Genomic DNA, 18,091 nt, shown 5'->3' with positions numbered 1-18,091 from the left:
TTTTTTGGCCAATATAAAGACAGGGAAGGCATTACAACTTCCCCCTGCAACGTTTAAGCCCTATACCACCCCCCTGCTGTGAGTGGCTGGGGAGATAAGGTGTCACCCGAGTATTGAAATCTGCCCCTCCCGCGGCTCGCTATGGATGCATTCTGACATGAGTTTAGGGAAAGCGCTATCGTGTTGGAGCTGCTATAGGGAGAGTGTTAGGAGTATTTTAGGTGTCAAGAACCCCAACGGTCCTTCTTAGGGCCATAAATCTTCTCTATATGCGCTCAATGGGGCCGGCGGCAGCAGCGCTGACCCCATTGAGAACATATAGAAGAGAAATCCTTCTTCTCTGGCACAGCTGTAACAGCTGTAGCAGAGAAGAACGATGTTTGCCCATTGAATTCAATGGAGCCAGCAATACAGCATGTTCCACTGAATGCAAAAAGTGAGTAATGCTTTTTATTCTTTGCTCCACTGTATTACCGGCGTATAAGGTGACAGTTGGGGGGTCGTCTTATACGCCCCGTCGCCTTATACGCCGGTATATATTTTTAGTGTAACACATTTCTGGATGAATTGCAGGAAAGGGGTTATATATTTAACCCCTTTCCGACCATTCATCCTGCGATCGCGGGCAGCCCATTGCATTCAGTGGAACCTGTTGTTTTTCTGGCTCCATTGAATTCAATGGGCAAACATCGTTCTTCTCTGCTACAGCTGTTACAGCTGTGGCAGAGGAGAACGATCTTTATGCTGACAGTGGGGGGGGGCACTCTTGCCGCTATTGTGGCTTAATAGTGGGACCTGTGAACTTGAGATGCAGCCCACCATGTAGCCCCTCGCCTGCCCTATCCGTCACTGTGTCGTTCCCATCACTTTCCTGAATTGCCCAGATTTTCACACATGAAAACCTTAGCGAGCATCGGCGAAATACAAAAATGTTCTGGTCGCCCATTGACTTCAATGGGGTTCGTTGTTCGAAACGAACCCTCGAGCATCACGGGAAGTTCGTTCCGAATAACGAACACCCGAACATTTTGGTGTTCGCTCATCTCTAGTAGGAACCGTTTGGCCGCAGGGATTCCCCTTTCCTGCTCCCCAAATAGAACAGGAAAGCAGAATCTCAGCTTAAGTGGGAAACCACTCTTAGACTCTGAAGGGGAAAAGATGTAAAATGGTCTGGATTTACCACTGCAGATTTGCTGCAGTAAAGTCTCTGTAAAGACTGCATGAAACAGCTGCAAGCTGTATCCTATAATATACTACTGACATATCTGCTGTGCAAGAGTAGGAATATGACTTTCCTTGCAGTGTATTATTGGAATACTCCTGTTGCCAATCATATTATATCAGGTTGCCATTTCAGCTGTTTCTCAGTGTGTTCTTTATAAAGACTGCGCAGGTACGACTTCACTTCTGAACAATCAGAATGGTTTTATGTATATGATTAATGAAGATAGTGAATAGATTAGTTGCTTCTTTGAATGATACAAATTGAAATGTGTCAGCAGCGTCTTACCTGGTAAAGTTGCCTGTAGTTCATGGGTTGTGCATGAGATATGTGCAGACTAGTAGAAGTGACGCTATTTAAATCAAGCTGTGTTTTACCAGCAACCAATCACCTTTTACCAGTGTAAGGTGTCAGCAAATGTATTTTCAGTCTTAATTAAGAAGATTAAACCTGTTAATTTTAGCCTAAATACACATTTCTTCCATTGCTGAGATATATTATTATAAGCTGCAGGCAGCAGAGTCAGGCTTCTGGTTCTTGTACCTAGTTATTTTCTTGTTTTTTTGGTGCAGAAGAAGCTGATGAGAGATTTTTTTCATGCTGTATTAACTGAAAGGTCAGTTATTGCTGCACATTAACTTTAAGCCTTCCATTATGGGTATATATGGCAAGGATTTCCTGATAGATACGTGTGATAGACGGCTGTGATGTATACCAATGTGGCATACATTAGGCTGTCATGTTAAAAAATGATAGTTTTTAGGGTATACCTCTGTATAAAAGAGCATAGTTGACAGTTAAAAAAGGTAACCCAACGTATACCGACCTGATGACTGTCAAAACAGCTTTTTGGCATCTGTGAAGTGAATTGAATCATATAGACCTGCTTGGCTTATATGCTAATAGCTTTTCCTGCACATACGACAAATGTAGTACTCAAGGATTATGTGGAATAGAGTTTAAGTATATGTATTGACTGACATCTGTCTCTGTAATATAAATGGCCTATCTCAGGTACATGTATGTGCTAGAGATAGCTCTTCTGGTAGTTTATAATGTATACATGCTTGGGGATTATGGGAAGAAATCTGGGTACAACATCAAAGTATACAAACTGCCTGATTGAAAGTGTAAGGCTCTGTAAATGTTATGGTCATGGCTTTCGTGCTTTAGAGCCATGATAGATATGATGGATTGATCTAATATATCTTGAGAGATCCTATTGACTTATAATACAGTACGTCAGGATACTGTTGAGTCCTCTAGACTACAGTTGCAATTCAAAAAGCTTGAAAGCTAACAGAGCTAAACTCAGTAGCAGGTCCTTAAAGGGGTCGTCCCACTTTTTACTATTGATGACCTATCTTCAGGATAGGTCATCAGCAGCAGATTGATGAGATCCACCAATGGGTTCAATGACAATCAGCTGATTTCCAGGGCCAGGCGCTATCAGTACGGATCGGTCTTTTGTGCCGGAAACAGAGTCCAATTAAAGTGAATAGACAACCCGTTTTAATATTGCCAAACTTCCCCATAAACATGCATGTTTATTTAATTAGGTATTGGGAGACAGCCAGACACATTTAGCAGCAATTCCTCTCTTACAAAAAAGGATTGGGTTAAGTTGAATCCAACTTAACTGCACACTGGAAGTTAGTTGCTTGCCTGCATACAGCCTATTCAAACCTCCCAGCAGAGATAAAGAAATCCCAGCTACTAAGAGACACCATAATCACTTGGAGGGAACTGAGAAAGGGCTACAGCCTCCCCTTCCTCATATCTAAGAATTTGCCCCTGATAGATCACCCCAACTGAAGAGGAAAAGACGACAAGGTATACAAGACATGGCACCTAAATGGCCCAAATCTAGCCGCCCACTTCATGCATGACACAGAGCGAAGATGGCTCACCCAACTAGAACACCCGATTCTTGCAAATTAAACAGGCCCTCTCTGTCTATAAAAGCAGGTTGACAAAAATCTAGCAAGAGAAACCGATATCACAGATTAACACTTTCATTGAGCAGTCGCATACGACACCATCGCTATCAAGAATACAGAGAACCATTAGAGCCAAATTCAATGAGCCAGGTACACATAAACTCTTTACTCAATGGAAAAAATCATACGTAATGATGACTTAGAGACCAAGCTTCTTCAAAGCTGGAACATGATATGCAAATCAATGCGTGATCAATATGTAAAATTATGCAATTTGTTATTACTATGCAAATATTCTTGTATTTCATTGATTTGTCGAAAAACAAATAAAAACTATAAAAAACAGAAATGCATTGGGTTTACTGAATCTGCATCTACATTGGTGGACATTCTGGGGGTTTCCATACACATCAGATATTCGGTGAAAATCGACAACATAAATCTAATTTGTATTGACAATGGAGAAAAGCAATATAGCTGACCAGTAATTTACTGTGGATTTCCAATAAATTGTGTTGAGCAATTTGAGATGACTATTTGCTATAATTCAGATACAAAATATGTGTATATCACACTTCCAGAATTGTGCTTTGCTCACTACCACTGTTTGAGATCCGCACCACAGTTTAGTATAGGCTGGGCTCACACAAGTGTATCTCGCAACATGCTGGCTATGAGATATACATCTGCGACACGTAACCAGTACGCAATGACATTGCGTACTGGCTGCATGCTGCCCATGGCCATGTACTATCTTGGCGAGTATGTATGTGTCCATGTGCCATAATAGAACATGCCGCATGTTTTCTTGTACTCCCGTGTGGGTGCCAATGCGCCCGTGTGACTGAGCCCTCACTGCAGGAAGAAGACAGCCGTACTTCAAGACGGACGTGTTACGTGTGCTGCTGGTATCTGTAGTTCTAAGCTTCCTAGCAGCACAGACCTCACAGGGTTAATTGATTGAGCTGGCTGGGTGTGGTACTTCCTGCTAGCCAATCTCCTGGGTCTGTGCTCACATTTAAACCCAGCTCCTGGTCAGTCTCTGTATGACCTCGAGGGTGAGCAGTCATGAATCCTTGTCTGTTTGCTGTGTGACCTGCTATCTGTGTTTTGTTGCAGCTTGCTGTGTGATCTGTGCCTTGCGGTTCATGTCCGTTTGTACATTTATGTTGTGCAAAATGTGAAAGCTAGCAGGCCACTTGATGGCTCCTGGTTATACTGCTAGCCCCTACACTAACCAGTAGTCCAGCAGAGCCGGACAGTCCTGAAGTGCGGCCGTCTTCTACCTGCAGTAACATGGGCGCCGATGCGCCCGTGTGACTAAGCCCTTATACTGTAGATATTTTTTGCAGCACATGAAAGAGAATTAGTAAAATCTCAATCTCTATGTTGCTGCTGTACACACTGTGGATTTTCCACATACACTTCTGCTGCGTGAAATCTGCATTTATACCCCATGTCGATCAACCTAAAGTATTCATCGTAGAGTTTCCACGCTTATAAAGTTTACAAGTTGCCCATTCAGCTTACAATAACATAAGTAGAAATTTGGAAATGGTATCTATCCCCAGATCACCATACTAGGTGCGTAGAGCTACAGTCCAATTTAGCAATCATTGTCTAAAAAGCTAATTACTGTATTTACAATGAAGTGACTAAATTGTCGCATTGCTTGCTATTTGCTGCCATTGAAAAACAGACAAGTAGCAGAGATTCTGTCCATACATTCCAAGTAAATCTCTTTATTGTCCTTAGAAGACATCATAGAGCATTCTACAAGTTATTAACATTTCCCTTCCTTCTTGCTTAAGGTGAGAATATGCTTTGACAGGTTTGTGGTCACTAACTTGTTCATTGGCCTGGAATATCTAACAGCTTTGAGTGCTACTTTTCACACATCAGCTGTGTTACAGGCAGTTGTATTCTGCCATGGCTTTTGTGCGCAGTGTTGGCTTCATCAGAGATCTGGCTTTTATCAAGATTGCTAGAACTAAATATTTTTTTGCCAAAGAATTAGGTCAAAGAACAAGTGTAATATCACTTGAGGCTATGTGCTCACTGTAAATATGGCACTAAAAATACAACTTACAGTGAATATGACCCTTCCTATTAACCATCTGCTGTTTACACTGTAATTAAATTAGCATTTAGTCCTGCCTTATAAGTAGGTGCAAGATAGTGCTAGGATTCGGGCTGGGCGATTTGGCCTAAAAGTAAAATATCAATATTTTTCAATTTATAGACAATTCTCTGTTTAAAACTCAATGTTTTAATCCTTTTGCTAAGTAAAAAAAAAAGAGTATGGAAACAGTTGTTACAAAAGTGAGTTGCACGCATGGCTGTTCCATACATTATCTATCAGAATTGTGCCTTGGGTTCCATTTGTGAGCAGCCTCAGTTTAAAAGGGACAGTTCTGAAAATCACTGAAATCTATATAAAACAGAGCGAGAGGTATAATGCTTAAATTCTATAATAGCGAGGAGGAGGGCTCGGATAATGATTATATGTTTTTCACTATGTTGTGTGATTATGTCTGGGGGCTCTGTCTAAGCTGCCGGACACAGCATTGGGATGGATCCCCTGAATGGAAATAAATTTTGAAACTATTCGCTGTCATTAGTGAAATGGACAGCACTTTGGTATCGGTTTGACAAGGGTTGTGTCCGTAACCCTTATATTTGTAGTATGCAATGCTGTAGTCAACTACATAATTATTCTGTACTCCAATGTGCAGAGTGGAGCATTTACCTGCAGTGCTCACTACTTCTATAGAACAAATACATCTGGGAGGGCAGATAGGAGAGGAGAAGAGAGTCGGGACCTCCGACAGTTGGGGGAGTAAACAGAAGAGTGGCGGGAGGGTGGAAGCTGGAGAGGGAGTGGCTTGGAATCAGTCATATGATTGGGCAGGAAGGTAGGAAAAAGTGCAAGTCTGTTGCAAATCGGCTGCTGAGTATCTTAGGCTGTCACATACAGTTAGGGCCAGAAATATTTGGACAGTGACACAAGTTTTGTTATTTTAGCTGTTTACAAAAACATGTTCAGAAATACAATTATATATATAATATGGGCTGAAAGTGCACACTCCCAGCTGCAATATGAGAGTTTCCACATCCAAATCGGAGAAAGGGTTTAGGAATCATAGCTCTGTAATGCATAGCCTCCTCTTTTTCAAGGGACCAAAAGTAATTGGACAATGGACTCTAAGGGCTGCAATTAACTCAGAAGGCGTCTCCCTCGTTAACCTGTAATCAATTAAGTAGTTAAAAGGTCTGGGGTTGATTCCAGGTGTGTGGTTTTGGATTTGGAAGCTGTTGCTGTGACCAGACAACATGCAGTCAAAGGAACTCTCAATTGAGGTGAAGCAGAACATCCTGAGGCTGAAAAAAAAGAAAAAATCCATCAGAGAGATAGCAGACATGCTTGGAGTAGCAAAATCTACAGTCGGGTACATTCTGAGAAAAAAGGAATTCACTGGTAAGCTTGGGAACTCAAAAAGGCCTGGGCATCCACGGAAGACAACGGTGGTGGATGATCGCCGCATACTTTCTTTGGTGAAGAAGAACCCGTTCACAACATCAACTGAAGTCCAGAACACTCTCAGGGAAGTAGATGTATCTGTCTCTAAGTCAACAGTAAAGAGAAGACTCCATGAAAGTAAATACAAAGGGTTCACATCTAGATTGAAACCATTCATCAATTCCAAAAATAGACAGGCCAGAGTTAAATTTGCCGAAAAACACCTCAAGAAGCCAGCCCAGTTCTGGAAAAGTATTCTATGGACAGATGAGACAAAGATCAACCTGTACCAGAATGATGGGAAGAAAAAAGTTAGGAGAAGAAAGGGAACGGCACATGATCCAAGGCACACCACATCCTCTGTAAAACATGGTGGAGACAACGTGATGGCATGGGCATGCATGGCTTTCAATGGCACTGGGTCACTTGTGTTTATTGATGACATAACAGCAGACAAGAGTAGCCGGATGAATTCTGAAGTGTACCGGGATATACTTTCAGCCCAGATTCAGCCAAATGCTGCAAAGTTGATTGGACGGCGCTTCACAGTACAGATGGACAATGACCCCAAGCATACAGCCAAAGCTACCCAGGAGTTCATGAGTGCAAAAAAGTGGAACATTCTGCAATGGCCAAGTCAATCACCAGATCTTAACCCAATTGAGCATGCATTTCACTTGCTCAAATCCAGACTTCAGACGGAAAGACCCACAAACAAGCAAGACCTGAAGGCTGTGGCTGTAAAGGCCTGGCAAAGCATTAAGAAGGAGGAAACCCAGCGTTTGGTGATGTCCATGGGTTCCAGACTTAAGGCAGTGATTGCCTCCAAAGGATTCGCAACAAAATACTGAAAAAAAAATATTTTGTTTGGGTTATGTTTATTTGTCCAATTACTTTTGAGCTCCTAAAATGTGGAGTGTTTGTAAAGAAATGTGTACAATTCCTACATTTTCTATCAGATATTTTTGTTCAACCCTTTAAATTAAACGTTACAATCTGCACTTGAATTCTGTTGTAGAGGCTTCATTTCAAATCCAATGCGGTGGCATGCAGAGCCCAACTCGCGAAAATTGTGTTACTGTCCAAATATTTCTGGCCCTAACTGTAGTACTTTGACGCTCCTGAGAACCCTTGCAGAGGTGGGGCTAAAATCGGTATCGCTATTCTTGTTAAAACCTGAATCACTGGACATTGGAATGACGAATTAATCAAATTAATTGGATGAATTGTCTGGCCCTAACGGTGGTATAGTACAGTTTTGTGAGTTTGCATACTTAATAATTCTGAGATATATTTATTATAAGAAGGAAATAACTTCTTATAAGAACCAATTTCTTTACTACTCATAATTTGGGGCATTATAAACGTTAGTTGCACGTGACTTAACTTGCGAAATACACATATCCATCAACTTCTTCTTTTTCTCACATCAATTATACATCAATGCAAGTGTTGTTCTCTGGTTCTGACCTCTACCTGTCTTCCTCACTATCCTGACTTGTCTACTCTTGACCTTGGCTACCTTATAGGACTTTGTTATTTGCCTTTTGCTTGCCCTGACCTTCCCCCTGATATCACTACTGAAGTTGTGCTGCCAACCCTGACCACTGCTAGTTATACCATCTCTGTTCAGTTAACACCATCAGGTACTGCACCTCGGCCCAGTGTAGCATCAGCAGACACACAACTGAGACTGTCTGTACGAGTAATGGCTTGGGGATCGTAGAAAAGACCATATCCCACTGGGAAGGGTTAAAACTAGGGTATCTCAGGTTCTGTCTCCAATGAAAGCCCAAAGCGAAATTGGTGTGTGGCAAGGCGGATGCACATCTATCTGCCTGACAATGGATTGCTGCAAACAATATTAACATGCTCTCCAGCAAATGTAAGGGGTATGAAGGACCTCATTTAGATCATTGAAAGTATCACATATTTAAGAATTGGATATAAAAATGTATATTTCGGAAGAAGGAGCATATTTAGAAATTCCTATTTTATTGTCAAGTATACAAGTCTTGGGAAACACAACAGTTCTATTTAAGCATCACATAGCAGTAACAATTCTTCTGCTGTCTGCGGTTCAATTTATATTTGGAGATAATTATGCTGTGTGAACTAAATTCCCCAGATATTCTTGTGGTCTCTGCAGCAATAATGTGATTGGAAACTATGTCCCAAGTGTTTGTAAATAGATTTTAAATATTTTCCGTAGTTTAGCAGTCATTAAATATCACTAAATAACCCCGATCAGACACATAATAAAGCATAAATGACATAATAAAGTAGATGACAAGAGCCAACAAGAGTTCCGGTAAGGCCGAGTGTCTCTAGCGTAAAAAAGTCGCAAACTTTTGCACAAACATGCATTTGTTCAAAAATTTGCAACTTTTCTTCCTTCTGTGCAGGCCCTTCCACTATTTAAAAAAGGTGGGTGGGGCTTGCCAGGAGGAGGCGCAGTTGTATCACAGCAACAGATTTATGTATAATTTACACCAGAAACTGGCATATATTATACCAGAAATGTACAAGAGGTTGGACCTGACATACATTTCTGTCTAGGTGCACAATGCTGCTGGGGATGAGCTGAATACATGAAGAGGTGTGTGCCTCTTCATGCATTCAGCATGCCAATGCGCCCAGGGAAACTGTCCTGGGCCCCATCCAGGAAATGCCAGGCTTAGTAAATTTCCTCCAATGTGTCCACAGTTAAGACAATATCTTATTCAACAATAGCCATACCGCTCGAATACAGAACTTGTGATATACTGCAGCACAGAGCAATACAACATTTAGGCCTCATGTCCACTGGATAAATCTATTCAGGAAATCCGTGCGGGTGTCCCGCACCCGTGATCCGTGCCCGTAGGGATGCATTGGACACCCGCAGGTAAGTAAATACCTGCGAATGTTAATTTTCCCTGCCGCGCGGATCGCGTGTGCGGGAAAACACCCGCAGCATGCTCCATTTTAGTGCGGGTCTCCCGTGCGGATGGCTCCCACAGGCTTCTATTGAAGCCTATGGAAGCCGTCCGGATCCGTGGTACACCCGCAGCTGAATTTCTGCTCTACGGCGCAGAACAGCAGGAGTTAAAAAAAAAAAGGAGTGCACGGCGCATGCGCGTGGCACGCTGCCGGCGTGCCGAGCACATCCGCCGGGCAGAAGCAAAGAATATCTGGCCGTGACGGACAGGAACCTGCAGTGTCCAGGCAGGTGAGTTAATTCAATTTTCAGGCCTCATGTCCGCGGGAAAGGAGGGACCCGCTGCGAGATTCTGCATGGAGAATCCGCTCGGGCCCGAATTTCCTAGTGGACATGAAGCTTTAATGTGTGTATTGTATTGGCATTTCCTTATATATGAATGTGATGAAGTAATTGGATGCCTTCTTAATATAGACATATAGAGCAAAAATATTGTGGTTTCCTGTTAGCCAGAAAAATATCAATGATGTTAAATACTCTTGTAATAGGAAAGACAGAAGTATCATAGAGGTGATGCCTTTATTGGCCAACCAGATAAATTATATATGCAACCTTTCAAGGCTTTTTAATGCCCTTCATCAGGTTGAAATCAGATTATAACCGAGGAAACATTTATGCACAACAGAACAGAGACAATGTGACTAATTTACATTCACAACAGGCAGGATGACAAATGGGAGGAAGGCACAGCATTTACATGATGATAAACTAGGGGTATAAGGCTAGGGATTGGGCATAAGATGAAAGGTGAGAGGTGATGATTAGGAAATCACAGAAAAGGTTGCTGGGTGTGAAGTGTCCAGGTAGCATGACATATAGCTCAGGAAGGGGGGGGCAAATTAAGCCCAGGTGTTAAAGGGGTTGTCCCGCGCCAAAACGTTTTTTTTTTGCATAGGCCCCCCGTTCAGCGCAGGACAAACCCAAGGGATGTGTTGAAATAAAAAAAAAAAATTTTACTTACCCGAATCCCCTCTCTGCAACTTCTTCCTTCTTTTCCTCCAAGATGGTCGCCGGGATCTTCACCCACGATGCACCGCGGGTCTTCTCCCATGGTGCACCGTGGGCTCTGTGCGGTCCATTGCTGATTCCAGCCTCCTGATTGGCTGGAATCGGCACACGTGATGGGGCGGAGCTACGACATGACACGTAGAAGGGGGCGGAGCCAGAACACCGCTCGTGCCCGGACCGACCAGAAGGGAGAAGACCCTTCTGCACAAGCGTGTCTAATCAGGCGATTGGACGCTGAAATTAGACGGCCCCATGGAGACGGGGACGCCAGCGCAGGGAAGGTGAGTATATAACTTCTGTATGGCACATATTTCATGCACGATGTATATTACAAAGTGCATGTATATGGCCATACAGAAGTGTTTAACTTAACTTGTCATCGCGGGACAACCCCTTTAATGTTTGGAAAGGCCTCATCAGTTTAATGGCATTCCCATATTTTTAGGTCTATGTCATTTTTAAAAATCCCTTACTTATTATACACATGACACACGTTCACTAGCTGACTTGTTCCTTTATTGGTTTAGGTTGTGGTTTTCCACCTCAAGTTATGTTTTCACTTACACTGATCCCCAAAATGATCATACTACCCCACTATGAAAATTGTAGAAAAAAAAGTTGTGACCACTGAAGGAACTGCTGATGTCTCCTTATTTTCTCTTCACTTCTCTACAACCAGCCTCATGTGCTCTGCGTCATGCACTAAGTTGGTGGCACTGTGCCCTCTATAGACCGGGGAGTAAGGCCGACTGCATACGCAGGCATATTTGCATTACGGAATCCGGAGGGGGCATCCACCCCTGGGTTCTGCAGCAAATACCGTCCATAGCATGCAATGGAAAATCACTTTTTCCTGCACACGAACATAAATCAATATATATAGCTATATACAATGTATACAGGTGAGAACTGGTCTGGGCTCTGTATAAAGGGTTTACACTGGTTCTGTATTGTTGGCTGTGCTATGTATACTTGGAGGGGACCACAAATGACATGAGCTAGTGCAGTATGTGTTCATAGAAATGCTTCTTACTGAAAACCCAGGTTGATCACTCCACATAATTTTTTTTATACTTTTAGTAAACTGTTAAGTAGTAAGTACACATTGAACTCAATAATAATAGTCAGTACAGAATTTTGAACCTAAAACCAACATTTTTTAAATCCAAGGCTTAAGAATAAAACTGTAAAGGTGTATAATCACATACCGTACATATACACAAAGACTCGAATATATTAATAAATCTCTAATTCAATGCTTCTCTTTAGGTTTGACAGTTATAGCTTCCCCAGTAAGACTGCAATCAGATAGCTGTTTGTGAGTTGCACTTTAGAAACTTTTGGGGGATACCCGTTTGTGTGCTGTTAGTTAAGGATGGACCCTGCACTTACCACAAATGACACCATTCATCAGCACATATATCTTAAAACAAAACATGATTCATATGATGAAGCTTGGTCGAAGGAATAGAATCATAGAATGGTAGAGTTGGAAGGGACCTCCAGGGTTATCAGGTCCAACCCCCTGCTCAGTGCAGGATTTACTAAATCATCCCAGACAGATGTCAAAGAACAGCACAGAGGACAGTCAGATGAGCACTGGTCTTCTAGTGGCACTCCGAGCGCATCCTCAGACTATGACCAATCCCAGTAAAAACATCCCAGTTGCTAGTGAACATTAGTCAACTGACTGCTACCCAGCAACTAAGGACGCTCACCCCAGCAGAGTGAGGAGACGCCGCTGTCACTACATATTACTGCGGGGCATAATAATACAGAGAAAAGTGACAGCAGGTAAACATTGTCGGTCACTGCATTTAACTGCATGTTACTTTACAAAGATACCTTACAGGATAGCAATTGTGGTAGAAGCCTTTCATGTCATTCTAGATTATGTGATTAAATTCAACTAGAATAGGACCTTAGGGAGGACTTTCCAGTTATTACACTGGGCAACACAATTTTTGGTGACTGAGGTGTTAATACTTTTTGGGGGTATTTTGGGGTCATAGATTCTGAAAATAACATTAGTGTTACTCCATCAGATCTGTTTATCAAGACATGACATATGTTCATATAAATATATACATGTACACATATTGTATTATACATGTAATGACAGCCAATCAAAAGCTGAAGGTACAAAGATAAACCCCAAGAAGCCTAGAACACAAATAAAACAAAACTTTCTTCATTGAGACGTGTCGATGAAACTACATTTTCATGACTTCCTGCGATGAGAGGTTCCTGGACATTCACGCTGGATGTTTCACCAGTAGTCCGCCATCATATCCCATCACCCACAGTTCTGTTTTTCCATGGTCTTTATTTCCTGGTAAAATTGTTACCCCTGTTCATCACCTCCATCACTTAGACAATCTGGAATTCGATCCAAAATGACTGCAGGTCCTACAATTTGATGGTCATGTTACAACTAAGTGTTCACAAACAGAAGTGCACATATTCTCCACAGGTTCACTATAGTTTGCGGCCTTATAGTTCCCAAGGAAATGCTTTACAACCATACAAACCATAGACCACGCACGTGCATCAAAGTTATCCACTGAATCCTAGAAACGCTGGTCTTTAATGAGTTCCTGGATTTGTGGTCAGGCGAATTTACCTGCTTTTAGCTTTTCCATGCTCATCGCAGGAAATGTTCTACATTTGTAGCCGAAACATATTCCATGTCGCTTCAATGTCTTTACACATTATTTCATTAACCCAAGTTTGATGTGCAGTGGTGACAATATATATCATATGTATTAATAGTGAGCAAATGCTGGCGGGAAAATAAATATAACAAAAATAGATAATGACATCAGGAATATCTCAAAAACTAGAGCTCCTAGAACGAAATTGGTAGTATTTTCGGATTCAGCAGCTCAAAAGTACCCAGAATAAGGTCTAATATTCCAGGCACCATGAAAAATTATTTTTTTGTTCCCCAGTGTTAGCAATGCAGAAAAAGGTAATAAATATAAGGCTGGCTGAACACAAATGGATTTTTGCTCTGGAATCCATGGCGGCCGTCCACATGGAGGATCCACAGCAAATACCATTCAAAACACTTTATGTAAACTCGCTTTTTCCTTTACACTCACGTAAACAAATTGCGATTTCCAAGAGCGGAGGAATTATCGCAGTATGCCCTACTTTTGTGTGGAATCCGCATGGACGGCTTCCATTAAGATCAATGGAAGCCATCCGACCCTCAGCCTATCTTCAATTGACATTGTGGATAGGCTGCGGGTACCCACGTCATCACCTAGTGACGGCGTGGGAAAAACAAACTTATTAAAAAAAATCAGTACTGCGCATGACCACAGTCAGCATCGGTGGTCATCCACAATACAGAAGAAGAAGGTATGTTGGGTCACCGATTGTGCTTAGAGACAGATCCCACTGCGGGCTCCCGCATACGCAATCCAACCCCTTTGTTTGCAGGCGGTTTTAGGCTGACATATATGCTGGGGTAGGAAAAATGTGTAGTGGAGCTATCAACTATTACGTGCACAATGTGCACAAATTTCCAAGTCTGTGAACTGCACAAAAAACTGTTAAATTGAGGTGTGCATTGGTAGGGAAAAGGAGACACAATGGTCTTTGTGTCTCTGGAGGCGCAACATTATGTAGCACCAAGAGGAATGCTACATACAATACCTGACTTTGCCAGGTAAATGTACAAGAAATCCCAAATTATCTGTATTGGTTTCTCACAAATGCCGGTCAGTAGTCTGCTTCTGTGTGACCACATTATGCTTTTACTATGTGCAGTTAGAGAACACATAGAAATACACAATGAATTCTTTCATTTTTGATTTTGTAACAAAATAAGAAACAAACACAACCAGATTCCTTCAGTGACAGAAATGACAGGCATGTCTGAAGACTATGCTGGAAGGTAAAATTGTACTTGTGTACTGTGACATCCCCAGACAACAAGTTGAGGCATTGTAATGGTTATCTGATGAAGAACATGAAAGCTATCATTTATATTTTATTATAAAGTAAACTGTCTAAAGGCCCTTTTACACACAATGGTTATCACTCAAAATTCGCTCAAAAGCCATGTTTTGAACCATAATCATTGCTTGTAAATGTGCCCATCTTTCACTTTTCTGACGAACGATGATTTTATGTTTGGCATAAAATCCATAGTTCGGCAGAAGAGTTGATAGCAGGGACTTTATGCTGTGTTCTCCGCTGGGAGCACTGATAACATTGTCTCAGCTGTCAGCCCTGCAGCAGAACAAAAGGAATGTATTTAGAGAACAGACCACCAGCTGTTCTCTGAAAAAAGTTCCCGGCGGCTGACACGCATTAGTACCAATTAGTATTTTATGCAAAATGATCGCTTAAAAGGCATCTTTGGAGTGATCATCTTTGTGTGTAACAGGGGCCTTTAGCCAGGCAAATATCATTTAGACCAAGATATGTGATTTATCCAATGTGTTCAATGTACTTGTAAAAAATAGAAAAGACTAAAATTGACTGTGCAGTAGGCATGTAGGTCAGTGTATTCCCTTTTATTAGGGTATCTACATCAGAACTTGTATATACCACATTATTCATAATGTACAACTCTAGACAACCATATTATCCTCTGAATTTCCCTTGTACTCAGATACTGAGTTCAGAACGAGTCGTGATGAAAAACTTTTGAGATAGGAATAAAATCGACATCTTAAAACATCTTTTACAATCATATAAATACAACCATGTCGTCTAATTTGCAATTCAGATGAAACATTCAAGGTAGAACAAGCAAAAGTGTTCGTCTTTTTTTAATATGCAAAGAAATTTGTCTCTCATGATATTTGCTATCTATGCTGCATTTAATGGCAGAATAGATTCTCGTGTTCTGCAAGCATAAAAAAGCTCCTTCACGTTGCGTTGATTACCTGACTCTGTCATTATACTATTCATTATAGTGAGGGGCCTGAGGTAGACACATGCTGCAGTCATTTATATTTAATAGGTGGCGCTGCAGAGGTATTGATCCATCTTCCTTATTTGCATATATTTCTCAGAGGAGCTTGCATGGCCTTATTAGTCTCCTCACTCACCTTCTAGGTGCTCTCCTTATGGAGAGATGATACCCCTCCCAACTTAATAACAAATAAGATATTATGGGGATTACAACATCGGCCCGAGAGACTTGACATTTATGTGATGCACTTTTAATTCAAACCTCACAATACACTCCCATGCACATCACACAGAATGCAAGTGCTGTGTGATGTCTTTAAAGTTCCCATTGAAAACACTAAGCAAGGACTTCCGGGGTGAACGCCAAAATATAGCGAATGCAGTGATTTTTAACCTCGTGGCATTGCTGCAATTGAAAAAAAAATCGCTCAAAAGAATAGAGTTCATATCTGCATGAGTTTTTTGCGTCTCGCAATGTACAAAATTTGTATGAGATTCTCGCTTGTCCGCATGTAGCCTAAAACTGATGTCATGACTACATGGAGCACAAGCCGGCAGCATGAGTTGGACTTTTCATTGCTGGCTGTCACTCCACACAACATGTAAGGATGGATATAATTTACCTAGTTTATAAAAATGTTTGTGATGAAACACTAAAAATCTGCACCTTTTTCCTGTAGATTGTTATTTGCTAAGTGATTCCCATCTGATTCATAGTCATGGAGTAACCCAAGGAGACTATAGGAGTCATTATAAGGAACTCAAAAGGTGGGCTGAGTTGGATTTCGCTGCGGCATGGACAGCTTCTTATGTCAAGTTCGCTTAGCTCTATAATTATAAACCTTCTTGACATTACTGAAATGTGCTCCTGTTTTAATCTTGAAAAGTGCTAATCCGGCAGCAGAATTAATGACTTAAAATCCCTGAAGAATGAGACTTCCAAACGAAAACAGCCATTGCCTTTATTCCCTCTCTATTTATTTGAAACCGCTTTTAGAGGAAGTTGACGGAAAGCTCCACAGGAACAGATATGAGTACTATATTATTATTTGGCAGCTGACTTGTACCCTTGTCATTAAGAAAGAAATATTACAGACCTTTCCTTGTGCTGGAAATGTTCACGTGCAGTATTCCTTATCCTCGTGGGTTACGTCTTACTACTGGACTTCTTGGGATTTATTTTTTTCACAATTTATAATAATGGTCCGCAGATAAGGTATGCATTTTAGATAATTTGCTGTGCATTTTGTCGCAAATTTTAATGCAGATTTGCAGCAAATTTCACCCCTTTAATTTGAATCCTGTAGAAAGGGTGAAATCTGCTGCAGATTCGCCCCAAATTTTGCACCAAATCAGCTTTGTGTGAACACACCCTTAGGGCTCAGTCACACGGGCGCATCAGCAGATGGCCGTACCTGAAGACGGACGTCTCTCTGCAGCGCCGGAGGAAAGAACATGTGACCGGCTTCATTGCCGGTCATGTGTTCTTTCATCAGCGCTGCAGAGAGACGGCCGTCTTCTTTCTGCAGTAACGGCTCAGGCCTTAGTCAGACGGGCGTTTTTAGCCGCGATTTGCGCATGCGTCCGGCGATTTTATAAAACCATTGCTTTGCAATGGTATCGGACACATGAGCGCTTTTTATGCACTCGTCCGATAAATTATAGAACAGAAATCGCAGATCGCACCTATCTGCGATCTGCGATTCCTGTTCTCTTCTCTATATGCGCTCAATGGGGCCGGCGGCAGCAGCGCCGACCCCATTGAGAACATATAGTAGACAAATCATTCTTCTCTGCCACAGCTGCAACAGCTGTGGCAGAGAAGAACGATGTTTGCCCATTGAATTCAATGGAGCCGGCAATACAGCCGCTCCATTGAAAGCAATGGGCTGTCGGCGTGCGCGGGGTGAATTGTCGGGAAGGGGTTAAATATATAAGGCCTTCCCTGCAATTCATCCTAAAATGTGTTAAAATAAAAAAAAATTGTATACTCACCTTTCCGCTGCAGCCGGAGTCCAGCCGCGGCCGCTGTCAGTTCTCCTGAACTGCTTCTCGGCACTATTCAGCCGGCGGGGCTTTAAAATCCCCGCCTGCTGAATGATCTGCCTCTGATTGGTCACAGCCCTGACCAATCAGAGGCTGGTTTCACTCACACACCCATTCATGAATTCATGAATGGGTGAGTGACTGCTGCCTCTCAGCGCTGAGCCAATCAGGGGCAGGTCAGACTCACATTCATTCATGAATTCATGAATGGGTGTGAGTGAGGCATGCCTCTGATTGGCTCAGCGCTGAGCCAATCAGGGGGCAGGTCTGACTCACACCCCCTTGACACCCACTGCAGGACGGCCGCACGGAGCTCCGGCTGCCGGGAGAAGGTGAGTATACAATTTTTTTTATTTTAACACATTTTAGGATGAATTGCAGGGAAGGGCTTATATATTTAAGCCCTTACCGACAATTCATCCCGGGCTCGCCCGCAGCGCATT

The 18,091-nt window shown here is 42.1% G+C and overlaps 2 protein-coding genes across 4 annotated transcripts in view; one reads left to right on the top strand and one right to left on the bottom strand.

Annotated features, from left to right (window-relative positions):
* Positions 1-18,091, bottom strand: part of AMELX (amelogenin X-linked) — a 677,225-nt gene that overhangs the window by 22,583 nt on the left and 636,551 nt on the right. The window contains exon 1 of one of the 2 annotated variants that reach the window (XM_066578005.1): positions 1,511-1,544. The exons of the other annotated variant lie outside the window; for it this stretch is intronic. The gene's annotated coding sequence lies outside the window, so the exon portion shown is untranslated. Of the gene's footprint in view, positions 1-1,510; positions 1,545-18,091 lie in introns of those variants that run through there. 2 annotated transcript variants of the gene reach the window in all.
* The window catches only part of ARHGAP6 (Rho GTPase activating protein 6), a 522,685-nt gene that overhangs the window by 389,216 nt on the left and 115,378 nt on the right, over positions 1-18,091 (top strand). The window lies entirely within an intron of this gene.

The sequence above is a fragment of the Eleutherodactylus coqui genome, chromosome 1, assembly GCF_035609145.1.
Source record: "Eleutherodactylus coqui strain aEleCoq1 chromosome 1, aEleCoq1.hap1, whole genome shotgun sequence".
Lineage (NCBI taxonomy): Eukaryota > Metazoa > Chordata > Amphibia > Anura > Eleutherodactylidae > Eleutherodactylus > Eleutherodactylus coqui.
The sequence above is the reverse complement of the archived record's forward strand: the minus strand, read 5'-3'. Positions and strand labels throughout refer to the sequence as shown.